Raw genomic sequence first — 15,257 nt, forward strand, 5'->3', positions numbered from 1 at the left:
TCCCACACTGGGATTGATTCTATCCCATCGGGAATAAGAATGTCTTAATAATATAAAACTGATACCATAATCGTAGAATCTATACCTCAGTGGGATAAAATCAATAACCTATTGTCATTTTGGAATCGGTTTGGGTAGAAGGATGGTAATGACGTGTCTTGTACGAGTGTTCTGAATTTAAAGCGAAATATGAAGGTGTGCTGTCTTGTGCCTGGTTATTAGTGCAAAAGGGCTGCAGTGGATACAGTGTACACACACGTGTTGTGTAACCTCAAAGAGGATGCTAATTTTTAGCATAAAAGAGGATTTTGTCCACTGCATCTCTACAAATCCGTCAAGGCAATTAATGTGATAAAAAAGTTCCTAAAATTTTAACATTTGGAGAGTAAAGATGACATTTCTCACTCCTCAAATTTCAACAATATTTCCAAAAACATAACGGAATTCATGTGAAATTTACTTTTCTTAAATTAAGATAAAAAACTTTAGAGAATACATCAATTTAATTTATTGTGAAAAACCTTTCTTCACATAACCTCAAATTTTACAGTTTGAACTCAACCGTCGTTCAAATTTGTGTAGTTCAAATTTGATGAACTCGACTGTACCAGTATCTGTGAGACTTTTCACAATAAGACACTGCAAGTGACTAGATTGCCTAATTCTTGGCTATTTGGGGATTAGTGGAAGACATTCTTTTTCTTCCTCTGAGCTCGGTATTTCTTGTATAACACAACAAAGACCCATGTCGAAAGCCGAGCACTGGGCTCTGAAGAAGGCATGGACATGAACACTTCATGCGGTGAAGGGGAGGTTTGGCAGTGGGACACTTAGGAAGGCTAAATTAAATACCGAAATGGGATAGAATCAATCCCAGAGTGGTATAGAATCAATCCCAGAATGGGATAGAATCAATCCCAAAATGGGATAGAATCAATCCCAGAGTGGGACAGAATCAATCCCATAGTGGGATAGAATCAATCTCAAAATGGGATAGAATCAATCCCAGAATGGGATAGAATCAATCCCAAAATGGGATAGAATCAATCCCAGAATCAATCCCAAAGTGGGATAATGGGATAGAATCAATCCCAGAGTGGGATAGAATCAATCCCAGAGTGGGATAGAATCAATCCCAGACTGGGATAGAATCAATCCCAGAATGGGATAGAATCAATCCTAGAGTGGGATAGAATCAATCCCAAAATGGGATAGAATCAATCCCAGAGAATTAATCAAAATGGGATAGAATCAATCAAAATGGGATAGAATCAATCCCAATCCCAAAGTGGGATAGAATCAATCCCAAAATGGGATAGAATCAATCCCAGAGTGGGATAGAGTGGATAGATAGAATCAATCCCAGAATGGGATAGAATCAATCCCAGAGTGGGATAGAGTGGGATAGATAATCAATCCCAGAATGGGATAGAATCAATCAATCCCAGAGTGGGATAGAGTGGGATAGAATCAATCCCAGAGTGGGATAGAATCAATCCCAGAGTGGGATGGAATCAATCCCAGAATGGGATAGAATCAATCCCAAAATGGGATAGAATCAATCCCAAAATGGGATAGAATCAATCCCATAGTGGGATAGAATCAATCCCAAAATATAATAGAATCAATCCCACAGTGGGATAGAATTAATCCCAAAATGGGATAGAATCAATACCAAAATGGGATAGAATCAATACCAGAATGGGATAGAATCAATCCTAGAGTGGGATAGAATCAATCCCAAAATGGGATAGAATCAATCCCAGAGTGGGATAGAATCAATCCCAAAATGGGATAGAATCAATCCCAAAATGGGATAGAATCAATCCCATAGTGGGATAGAATCAATCCCAAAATATAATAGAATCAATCCCACAGTGGGATAGCATCAATCCCAAAATGGGATAGAATCAATCCCAGAGTGGGATAGAATCAATCCCAAAATGGGATAGAATCAATCCCAGAGTGGGATAGTATCAATCCCAGAATGGGATAGAATCAATCCCAGAATGGGATAGAATTAATCCCAGAGTGGGATAGAATCAATCCCAGAATGGGATAGAATCAATCCCAGAGTGGGATAGAAACAATCCCAGAGTGGGATAGAATCAATCCCAGAGTGGGATGGAATCAATCCCAGAATGGGATAGAATCAATCCCAAAATGGGATAGAATCAATCCCAAAATGGGATAGAATCAATCCCATAGTGGGATAGAATCAATCCCAAAATAGGATAGAATCAATCCCAGAGTGGGATAGAATTAATCCCAAAATGGGATAGAATCAATCCCAGAGTGGGATAGAATCAATCCCAAAATGGGATAGAATCAATCCCAGAGTGGGATAGAATCAATCCCAGAGTGGGATAGAATCAATACCAAAATGGGATAGAATCAATACCAAAATAGGATAGAATCAATACCAGAATGGGATAGAATTTATACTGTTTCCTAATAAATAATGACTTTCAAAAATCAATGCTGCAATGGGATTAAATTAATCCCACGATTTCTAAAATTCAATCTCAAATTGAGATAGAAACAATACCATTTCCTCCTCAAAAAATTAATTTCATAAATTTAATACCAATATGTCCTAAAAGTAATCCCAATATTTCTTAACTTTGTTCCAGAAACTAAAATCAATCCCAATATGCACCTATTTTCAAGAAAATTTGGGATAATTTTGGTATTGAAATGGTGGGATTAAAATCAATACCATGGGTATTGAATCTGGATACTTGAAAAATTTTCTCTGTGTATGGACACATTCTTTTCCTGCTCCAGGCTACACAATAGTTCAAACAAAAGCCAATCTGAAGCTAGAGAGGAAGCTCTGTTGAAGGGTTAATTGAGAATTGAACAATCCGACCTGCAAACACTTCCACTTCGCTAGCATCTGATTATTTTGTGGGACAAAAGATTTCCAATCAACAGGAAATTATTGAATTTTAGTGTGTATTTATGGAGCAAGTAACTACTCTAAAAAAAAACAGTGATAATCCCAGATAAGCTTATGGTAGCTGAGATTCTTTACATGTGACCTGGGAATTGGGAATGTGTGCAACTCGGGGTGCTTGCAACTCGGAATTCGTAAAATTCAATTGTGAATTAAATTTGGGGGTAAAGAATCGCATCGAGCAAACGGTTTTCAGTCACCGATATGGATAAAATTGGCTCGACGAGATTTTTTACCCCCAAAATTCAACTCACAATCGAATTTTCACGTATTCTGAGTTGCAAGCACCCCGAGTTGCACGCATTTCGAGGTCGCCTGCAAAGAATCTCAGCTACCATAAGCTTATCTGGGCTTATTTTGTTGATTCAGCAGCTAATTCAATCTTATTAAAAGTTTGCTAAATAGATGTTATTTGATATAAAAGTCGGAAAATGTTTTGTAAAATTCGAAAATAACATTCTTTTAATAAAATTTTTGCAAGATTCAGTTCCCAGCGAATACCAAAAGCCAATCGAATTCAATTCAGCTGAAGCGATGGCAGAGCTAACATCCCGAAAGCCAAAATGCCGCACGCCAAAATCCCGGAAAGGCCAAAATCCCGGAAAGGCCAAAATCCCGAAAGCCAAAATCCCTAATGTTCAAAATCCTGAAAGGGATGAAATTATATGGAGGAAAATGTTTATAATAATTTCCCAAGACACAGAAGATTTCCCTTTGCCTCCGGGACCCAAGCTGAAGACATATGCATTTTGAGCTGAATTCTGCTAACCTTAAAACGACATTTGCGAGGTAGTGCCATTTTCATGGTTAGCACTTTTTGTTCGAGAACTGCTGACTGGTCAGCATATTTTTGCTGCATATTTTTGCTGATCAACTCAGCAAAAAATATGCTGAAAACGCTGCCTTTATCAGCTAACTGTGCTTGCTGGGTTGACCGCTTTACAAACATTGTTTTTTTCAGAGTAAGTTAACTCGTCAAACAGTACAGAAAATTTAATTATTTTTTGGTAATGGATTGAGCTTCAAAGACCGGCTATGTACCATAGGAAAAAATTAAAATTCCTATGAAGGCAGAAAAATTTAAGCAATTAGGATAGGAAAAGAGTTCACACACAGCTCTGTAATTAACCTATTTAGCCGTGAGTGAGAGCTCTCATAAATCCTCTAAGCTTAGCAAATTGATTGTTGCAGAAGAAAGATGAGGGAAAAACTTATAGCACACAAATTCCGCAAAATTAATTCTTCTACATCCCCATGGATGCCACAATGTTGAACAGTTGGGAAAATGTGCTCACGGAACCATGAGGACTGTGGTGTGGATTATTTTGAGCTTGGTTTATAGAAATGTTCATTTTCAGAGCGGTTAATGCTACATATGTTATATGCATTGCTGTGTGGTAGATATGTAACAAATAAATTTATCTATGAAATTCAAATTAACTTTTTAAGAGCGCTTATATTTTGTGATGGTATAATTTTTCCAATTGGGAGGTTGTTCAGTGAATTTCTCAAATTTAAAATAGCTAACAAAGGCACTTGTCAAATAAGATAGAATTAATATTCATAGATTCTATGTTCATTATTGCAACTGCAATAATGGACATTCTATGTTCATTATTGCAACTGCAATAATGGACAGAATAAGGAAAAAAAGCTCAAAGGAAGCTCATTAAGCTGAGAATTGATGTGTGAGAAGAGTGAAGAGTTAAATTAGTGAAAAAGAGATAAAAATAAAAAGAAGTGAGTTATTTAATAGAGAGAAATTAGATGAAATGTAGGAGATTAAATTTTTATAGGAATCCAGAAGAAAGAGAGGAAAGGGAAGGAATTAGGTGTGGGAAAAAGTTCAAGGTTTTAAAGGAGACTGTAAGTCTGTAAGTAATGTAATGTAATGTAATTTATTTGTCAACATGTGTCGTTACAATAATTCCCTATACCATGCGTCCGCCGCCGATTCAGCGTGCTTGAAGCCATAGTTTTTTAAATTTTGTTTTATATTAGAAAATTAATATTTTATTCCATTAGGAAAAACTCAACCCTTGTTCCTAATGTTATAAACTAGTTAATTTATAATAAAACTACACCTGAAAATCATACTCCAATTGCCCTCAAACCCCCTGTAAATCAAAGACTCTGCCACTGAAAATTACATTAAAAAATCCACTTTTCCATGCACAGAGGTCAAGATAAAAAGTTGTTTTTCTCTAATGACATATTTTCTCTAGAAAAAGAAATATTTATTTGAAAAAAATATACTCAAAAATTAAGTTAAAAATGTTGACAAAATCATAAATTTACGTAAACCATGAACATGAACTTAAACCATGTGTCACATGAGATTTTATTGTTGGACGGTCACTGATAAATACATAAATTATATTAGAGGAGGGAATGGCTTTTTTCTAGTTAATGGAGACTGTTATACCTTGTTTGCTGCAATATTTGAGACACTTAAGGAATTTATATGTAAAATTAGTAGAAATATTGAAAATATCCTGAGGAAATTAATAATTTTCCACTAGGGACCCATTTTGAACGGAAGAATTATTTTTGGTGTCCCTTAGATTGATCTAAAAATAAACCCATTCGACCCCTGACTCACCTTCCGTCACCAGGACATTAGATTTATTCCGCAAATTGCTCCACAGCGTGGAGCATTGGGTTTGTTTTATAAATATACAATCGGTATATGCTCCTTTATGACATCAATATTCAGTTCAATGATTTGAAAATGATTAGATGTAGGCTCTCTTTCTTGTAAAATCTCATTTACTTGATGCTTCATCGAGCACATTCGGATCATCTTCAACAATGTATTCCCTTCCACTGCAGACATTTGTGGAAATTCTTGAATACAATTTATTATTTATTAACCTATACAGTTATTCAAGAACGAGAAAAAGGTTCTTGGTAAGATACATCCACCAGAAATCATGGCGAAAGCTTCTTCCAAAGTATGACGGAGCTAATCAATTATACATAATATGCTATTAAAAAATTAATAGTTCCTTCTTCCACTTCTTTCTAAAATAAGTCGTTTTTAACAGAAATATTAAAAAAAAACATAACAAAAAAATCTTGAGTACATTCGTGAGTATTTGTTAATGTTTGTCAAAACTCGAATTAACTCTATCCAATACGTCAAAAGTCAGACTTTGAAATTAAATTGGAGATAAATATTAAAGATTAAAGTACCTCCTTCTTTGACACTTAATTGAAACGCGCCTCTCTCTTCGTAATCATCGCACCAGAAGGACCAAAGAAAAGGAGGGCGGATTTCGTAAGCCTTTCTCGCGAATCCTCTAAAATGAAAACCCATTTCATGTTCTAAAGCTGCGAATCCCAATTAAATTTCACGCCAGGAGCACCTTTGAGATGAGGGTACCTTCTTTAGTTCCATAACCCATATTTTCTTCAGGTGGAGCCAAAGACACGACATAAAGCAGATTATGAGGAGTGAGTGATTTAAAATTCAAATATATTGTTACATTTACAAGAGGAATATCTTATTTTGGGGAATCCTCACTGTACACACCTCCATGACATTCTATGGCAAATGAAGAATGTGAACAATCCTCGACACTTTCATTGTATATATATCTGGTGCGAACACACATAATTTCCCGTGAGATTTCTCATCTCAGGGCGCTTTTTGTTGGTATTTTCGCGCGCGAGAGAAAATTTGTGCTAAGGGGCTTGGGAAATTTCGTCAAATTACTTCCATATGAGGTGACTTAACTCGTTCGAGGATTTATGGGCTGAGAAAGTGAATACGGGGATCATAGAAAAGGAATGAGAAGTTTTCTGCTGATTAAGCTTTACGCACATTTTTCTTTCATAACAAAAAAAAAAACATATTATGTGTGAGAAGAGGCATAAATATTTATCGATCTATCCCAATGGAATATTTTTCCAAATCATTTTTCAAAACATTCTTTTGAAATTCGACCTGAGCTTAGAAAAAAAGAAATCGCTATGTTTTAGTGGATTTGTGCTATAAACTTCAATACTTTATATAACATTTAGCTGATTTTTTTTTAAAAATATTTTTGTGGAACCAGTTTTTGACTTTCCCCTCAAAACCATGTTTTGTTGGAATTCATCTAAAATGTACTGTGCAATTTTTTTCTTCATTTTTTGGATATGCTTAGAGATTATTCAGGCCCCTCGGGGGGAATTTCGTTCATAAACGAAAGTACAGTTGAATCATTCCGAAAACGGTTTTCCAAGGTCAAAGGTTTAAAAAACTTTAGACTAGAGAGCGCATTAGGGCCTCTACAGACCTGAGGATTAGCAGAGAGACGGCTTAGCGTAATAATTATATTCGAATGATTAAACTACATTTCCATAATTTTCCACTAAGTAGTCTCTCGCCTTAAGTCGTAGGGCATTACTCAAACGACTGGTATCATTTTTAGGCTCATTGGAAAGGTCTGGGAAATTTTTGTTAAAACTGAATTGATTTCAATGGTTCTGAACCAGTAACGAACCGATTCATAATCGATAAGTATTTTTTTTCGAAATTCAATTATATTACTCCTATGCTGTTTTAGGCAATCTTTTGAGTGATTCAATCCTCCCGTTCAGTAATAACCTTCCCGATTTAAGAGCTCTCTCCGATTGAGGTTTTTTTCTGTACAGATTCGAAGGTAAATCGTAAATCAGAGAGAACTTACCTAAAAACCCGTTGGATGTTCGAGAATTTAAACCGAAGAGTTACACAAAAGTGAGGAAGTTCATCAAAAGGACATTTATTTTAATGAAATTGCAATTCAAACGTTCTGCTATCCTGAAGTTCCACAAAATTACATAAAAAATCGCCTTTTGCAGCAAATGTTTACACACTGTTGTTGACATTGTTGATGATTGATGTGTCAAGAATACCGAAATTTGAAATGTCAGAACGATCAGAGCTAAATCTTTTTGTCTTGGCTTTGGTGTGGGTTTTCCTCTTCAAAAGATTATTACTGAATGGAGCCAATCTGTTCAATATATCAGTTGTGAACCGGTAAACGGTAAATGATGCGAAAGTACTTTTGAAGCATAGCGTCTAAGACCGTCTTCAGACTAGAGGTTTGGCCTAGTTTCTGAAGGTCTCAAAATCCTGAATCCTCTCGTTCAGTATTAACCTTCCCGATTTAAGAGCTCTCTCCGGTTGAGGTTTTTCCTTTACCGATTCGAAGGTATCTCAGAGAGAATTTACGTAAAAATTCGTTGAAAGTTCGAACGTTTAAACCGATGAGTTACACAAAAGTGAGCAAGTTCATGGAAAGGACATTTATTTGAATGAAATTGCACTTAAGACTTTCTGCCATCCTAAAATTCCACAAAATTCTCTTTTTGCAGCCAACGTTTGCACACTGTTGTTGACATTGTTGACGATTGAAGTGTCAATAATATCGAAATTCTAAATGGCAGAACAATCAACGCTAAACCGGCGAGTACTTGAACTTGCACTTTAGGCTTCCGGTAGATTTTCGAACAGGTTTGTCTTGGCTTTGGTGTGGCTTTGTCTCTTCGAAAGGTTATTACTGACAGAGCCAATAGCAACCAATTTAATTTCCTCTTCTGATTCAAAATTAATTCCCCTTAATAGTCCATTTCTAAGTCAAAATTTTCCAAAACTTTTCGACTGATGAGAATCTAGAGAAGTTAAGCCTAATGGCTAAGCCTTAGGTTTGAAGCCCGTATAAGTCACGAATTCGAGCATTCCGCAAAGGCTGGGACGCATTGCAACCTTTTTTAAATGCAACTGGATTTTAACATGATATATAATTTAGCTCGACAAACCAATTGTGGTGTTTAATTACGTTGAAGAGGGAAAAGGTACCCCAATTCAAAGTTGCCCCACTTCCCTCTATAGACGAATTAAAAAAAAGGAATCTAAAATGATATTGCCAAAATATCACTTTCTTTTTGTTAATTGGAAAAATAATTTTTCTTTTAAAAGAAGTTCATCCCGAAGAATGAAATTATACTGTCATGCCTTTTTCACCCCAATTTCCACAAGAAAAAAAGTTTGTACGGAAATTCTTAATTCAATAACCAGACCTTTCAAAAGTCCCCTCCTGAAAAAAAAAGAGTAATTCAGGTTAAAGAGTGAAATCTCGTTAAATTGGAATTGTGGCATTTTTGGCGAGGAAAAAAAGCTCTAAAGTCGAGATTCTCGAGAGATGAAGAACTTTTTTTTAGCGCCGGAAAATATACATTGGTGTTTTTCACGAACAAGAAAATTGAATTGAAAATTCACTTCATTGATCTTTCCACTTCAACGATTGTCTCCCAAAGCTCCCTATAGGCTTCCCTTCATTATCTTTCTGGTTCTTTTTTTCTCTTCTTGATTTTCCGTTTTCTCCGTCGCATGTAAAAAGGGAAGAAAATTAATGATTCCAGTTATTCTCGAGTGTAATTGAAGTGGAAGAAAATGAAGCGATATGTCTGTTGCGCCACCAGGATCTTCCTAAAAGAAAATGACTCAATTGATGACGAATTCCCTTTATCTTCACACACTGCCTGGCATATTAGAAAACTCAATTTTCCAGTAAATTTCATTTCACCTGAATCTCTGTATGCCATTTTTTTCATCTCAAGTTATCTCATCGCAGATTTGACCTCGTTCCCCAGTTGATCATCAAAGAGATGTGTTTCTATTCCATGTTCCTGTTGAGTCTCCAACAAATCTTCCTAAACTTAAAAGAGTGGCGTTTGATAAAAGACTCACATGTTTCTATCTAAATCACATTTTCTAATAAATAATATGCAGATGGTTGAGTGACTTTAACGATTTTTTTAGTGGTGAAAATTGTGTTATTGGGAAGAAAATTTAAACAATATTTCAAGATAATTTTACTCATAAATTTTGATACAAACCTAATTTGGAAAATGGCACACTTTTGTTAAATTCGGAGTAAGCAGTTTAGTATAGAAAGTATTCTCAAAACTAAATTATTTTATTTCACATATCACCTACAGTTCTGTAAACCAATTACATTTAAAAAAAAATTGTACAGTAATGCGTATTTATAAATTACTGCAATATCTTTTTAAACTCTTCCTTTAGCGTTTAGTGGCAATATTTTAACAAGAAGGGTATTTATTTTTTATGGTATAAAGAAGCTTATTAAGTGAAATTAATTAATGTGGTAGTATAATTAAACGCCATATAGAATGTATTTTCTTATAAGACTTACCACTTTTTAATATACCTTTCAATTAAATAAGAAAAATTGTAGTTGGGCGTGCTTGGAAGATATAATTTATCGTACTTTGTATCGACTCTTTTAATTTTCTTTTTTGTTTCTTCGATGAATTAAAAAATAAATAAATTCAGATTCACATTATGTACTATCGCTATTTTAATAAATTCAATTATTAATAAAATCGAGAATCGAAAAAAGAGAAATTCTAGGAAATGGTTTTCTAGGCACCTAAAGAATTATTTTTTTTTCTGATTGTCCAAAATTTTCTAATTAAATATAATATATTTCTATAAATTTTCTTATTTTTGAGAACACACTTATTGTCACCATTTTCAAATAAAAACATTGTCAATATTTATATAAATTTAATAAAAGTAATAAGAATATTACCATTTTATTATATTTATTTAGTGTTTTAGACTTTTTTTATTGAGTTTTTTTTAAAATTTTTGATTTTTTCATGTCTCTTTTGTAAGTTCTCAGTTTTTCGTTCGATTTCCCTTAAGTTTTGAAAGTCGAAATTTATTCATTAAATATTTATAGAATTTTGATTAACATTTAAATTGATTGTTCTTAAGATGTTGAATAGCAAATGTTTCACCTGCTGCTGTAGAAATTATCGTATTCTGTTTGCTCCAACAATTCCGACAATTTTAAATTGAGAAATCTCTTAATTCCTTTTAATTAAAGTGTAACAAGTTTCTTTGAAAATGTCAAACATTTTCCAAAAATGCTTTTTTCTGAAATCCTTTTATCAAAAATCACCACATGGGGTAAAATGAAAAAAAGGTGTGGGGCAAAAAGTAACAAAAACCTAAGCAATTTCTAATGTCTCACGGCGAAAAGAAATGTCATTGCCATGTATCGGCGCTTGTTGTAGACAGTGATGGTGATAAAAAGATCCGAAAAAATAAATAATACGCACAGTCCAATTCAGAAGAATAAAAATTTTGCCGAGTTTTACTTAAATTTAAGATATTTAGTTTAAAAAGAAGACAAAACACTTCTTATCATTATTTTTTTGTTTTGTTATTATTCTGCACTTAAGTGACATTTACTCGGTAACTCTTCAGCAGATTTCGTCAAATTCGTCTCGCCCAATTCGCTATTTCCGTCTTTTCAGAATGGTTGAATGCAGTTGTTTTTTGTCAAAGATTGCTTTTGGAAAATAATTTTAAAGCGCTTTTTCAGATAGAGAAAACGCTGTTATACAAAGGTGTTGTAGAGGAATAAATTTCCTATGAAAATATGTCATCTATGCTTTTTCTTTTTAAATTTACATTTAATTTTAAATTAAATTAAATTAAATTTTAAATTTATAATTAGAAATTTAAATTTAAATTTAACTAAAAATTTAAATTTAAATTTAATTAAAAATTTAAATTTAAATTTAAATTAAAAGCCGGTAAAGAGCGAATCAGTAAATGTGATAGTTTTACCCCGTGCCTGATACTATTTGCCCCAGTATTTCTGAGAGTGGTCCAAAATTACCTTTTAGTAAACAGTTCGATAAATGTATTTCCTTACAAAATAGAGGAAAATTATTTTATTAAATTTGTAAAGCGGTAAATTTTCTATAAAATTGCGCAAATTAGAAATTTCTGGGATGTTCGGGTAGCTTATAAAAAATAAAATATTCTTTTTGTGACTTTTTGCCCCAGTCTCCCCTACAGAAAATTTTGCAACAATATTAACCATATGAAGCGTCATTAGCATTGAACTCAGAGTTGGATATCTTCAATTTAGATAGTAATGGCTCCGGCATACCTTTTAGATCAGGAAAATTTTATGAAGTCGAAATTCAATGCCCTTTCTGTCTCACACGTATCTGCATATCTCATTCTTTCGAACTCTTCTTCTTCTTTTAAGCATCACAACAAATTCAATTTAACTCGATCGAATTTGGAGTGCGAAGGAGTGAGGTGTAAACATATGCAAAACTTGTGAGAAAGGAAGAGATATGAATTTTGATTTCATGAAATTGGTACCGATCTCAAAAGTGTGCCGGAGGCATTGGACTTTTGTTTTCTCAAAATTAATTTGAAATTTGGAAAATGCATTATTATAACTAACTAAACACTTTAACTAAAATGCTACTATCAATAGAGCTAATAAAAATAATTTTTATTTTGGTAAATATAAACCAGCCTCACCTCTTATTAGAATGAGGAAAAAAGACTCACTAGAGGACCTATAATTATTATTGATTAAAAACAAGCTGAAATTTTTTTAGAAAAATAATGAAATAATGCTCGAATTATATACATAATTCGAGCATTCGATTCGAGCAATTTTCAATCTAAGTGTACAACATATATTAACCCATTCAGTCAATGTACCAGAAATACTTGAAATAGATTGTTCATATTTTGGAATTAGTTTCATATAGATTAATAGATGATTTTTTTGAAAAGAATTTTTTTTTCTATTATGGGGGCGCGATGAGCCTCTCTCAAACAGACCTCTTAACGGTCCCTGAATTTGAATTCTGTGCATTAATTCATTACAAACTCTTTTGATTTAGATAGACTAATTATCTAAGAACACGAATTAGCAATCAGAATTGAAATCTGGAAAAAGGATGGACGCCAATTATAATAAATTTGACGGAATGTCGCATTTTCCGTTCGCCATTTTGAACAAAAATTTTGCATTACTTTCCGCAAAGCGAGAAAAGAGCAACAAAATGTATTTCAATCGCTGTCGGACTATTTTTTTGAAGTAATTGAAGGACTAAAGTTACTAAAAATCCATTCCCGACAGCAATTTGGATAAAAATTGCCCAGAAATAAATTTTCTAAAATCACTCAATTTGCGTATGATGTATAATACCATGGTAAAGAATGGGTTAAATAATTATATCAAATCATTTATTTTTCTTTTATAGTACACAAACTAATAGATTTTTCAATTCTAGAATTTTGTATGCACAAAATTAAAGAAAATAAATTTTATGTTATTAAAAAACACTAATTTATCGCAGGTGGTATTAAATGGGGCAAATGGCATAACATGTGCTACCACCCTGATCGATTATTAAGTTTTTGAGTTTGTGCTTTCAAATTGCAAACTTTTGGTTGAAAACATACAAGGAAAAAGTTGAATTGTATTTCAAAAACAGAACAAGTTGCTTTAGTTTTTTTTTTGTTAGAGCTTCCTTTCTGTTATTTAGTTCATTGAAATCCCCAAAAGACTCTACAAAATCTTTTGAGACTACTTGTGAAATCGCTTTGTCCTAACTCTGATCTGTGCGCAATTCTTCTGGGAAAGAAGATGTGTGCCAAAAGGAGGAAAGGCGTGCTGGATGATTGATGATGAGGACACGAAGCAAAAAGATGGTACGATAAAAAGTTCTCCGGTTTCGTGTTTCGGAACATAAACATTTGACACACGATTTTCACGCAGACACACTTTTACCCTTCAAACGTGCCGCCAAACGGTTTTCCCACACTCTTTTTCGGCGATTTATGTTGTGGTTTGTTGTGTCAGGAAAATATTTATTGGACCTTCCAACGAGATGCGCTGGGAAAAAGTAGGTTTTTAGGCGATGTGTATAATTTTCGAGCTAAATTAGCGGAATGAGAATAGTCTTTAATGGAGGTTTAATTGCATGAAAAATGAGGCTTCTATCATCACAGTAAGGGTGGTTTCTTTCCTGTGGAATGGGCGATGATTAGTGATTGAAAATCAATGTTTGTGGTTGGTTTTTCTGATGGTACAATCAATCAAAAAGATATAAGCTCTGATGTTTTTAGTATTTTTCTAGAACTACGTCATGTATAAAAGCTCATTTAATTCCTGCGTGGAAAAGCTCAAATTTCTTCAAGATCATCAATTCATTTAAGACGCAAATAATTCCATCATTCGACTTCTTCCATGTGGAAAATGTGTGGATTTTGCACTTACCCAGGGTATGCTGGTTAGAGAGAGGAAACTACATCATTTCCCTGAGAAGATCCCAACCAATAAAACCCACAGTGATACTAAAACATTTTATTGAACAATTTTAGTGTGGTTGGATTTTCCTCCTCTCGATTTTCCTCCAGGAAATATCTTTGACATTGTTTCACATCGGGAATGTCTTTAGCTTCCTCCGTCGTCTCATTTTCCATCACAATAGGATTTTCATGGTGATTGACAGTGACTTTTTGTCTCATTTTGTTCCATGATATTGCTCATCGGATGGAGTACTGACACATTTCGAGTTGAGTGGCTTTTCACGGAGAGCTGTAAAAAATTTTATTAACCCTTTTTTAGGTACACACCTTGGTGATTATTCCATTGAAAATGTCTTTTTGTGATTCTCTCCAAAATGCAAATCCACCACACAGACCATCCTATTTCGAGTTACTCCACCATCAGATGCTTTATCAAATGCTTTGTTTGAAGCTTTCAAAATCACAGAAATGATGCCGTGAAACTCTTAAACATATTTTTTAAATTATGTATTAATTGACAGTAAGAGGTTATTGAATTATAATAAAAGCCAGTGATAAGTATGGATAAGTTTTGAAAATTTTTCGACAACGAAGAATTGTTGTATATTTCATATTTTAATTGAATACATCTTGGAATCTATCATTTTAGTTTTATACAACTGTAAATTATTTGGAAAATGTAGATAATAGTTGAATTCTTTATTCAATAAATTTTCACTGCCTTCACAGTATCATAATTTTTCACAGACTACTAATTGTTTCAACGCCTACTGCGTTTTTCTCAAAATTCAAATTTCTTTTTAACGGATTACAAAATTATAATTCAATCAAATATTTCACACTCCCCCTCGGTGCGGTCCGCACCCACATCAAGAGGCACTATCTTTGTCACTGGGCAGCAGTACTTCCCTTTGGTCGTCTGTACTACCACAGTTCGAATTTTCCCATCTTTCCCAGGTCGTACTTCGATAACTATTGCAAGTGGCCATTGGTTCCTAGGCCCATTCTCATCAGTAACCAATACTACGTCCCCAACTTGAAGCTGTCGTCCTTGGTCGTGCCACTTCGAGCGTTTCGCCAATTGAGGGAGATATTCCCTCGACCATCGCTTCCAAAACATGTCTGCAAGCCTCTGGGATTTGCGCCAAGCCTTACGCAAAA

This window comes from Phlebotomus papatasi, chromosome 2, assembly GCF_024763615.1.
Source record: "Phlebotomus papatasi isolate M1 chromosome 2, Ppap_2.1, whole genome shotgun sequence".
Taxonomy (NCBI): domain Eukaryota; kingdom Metazoa; phylum Arthropoda; class Insecta; order Diptera; family Psychodidae; genus Phlebotomus; species Phlebotomus papatasi.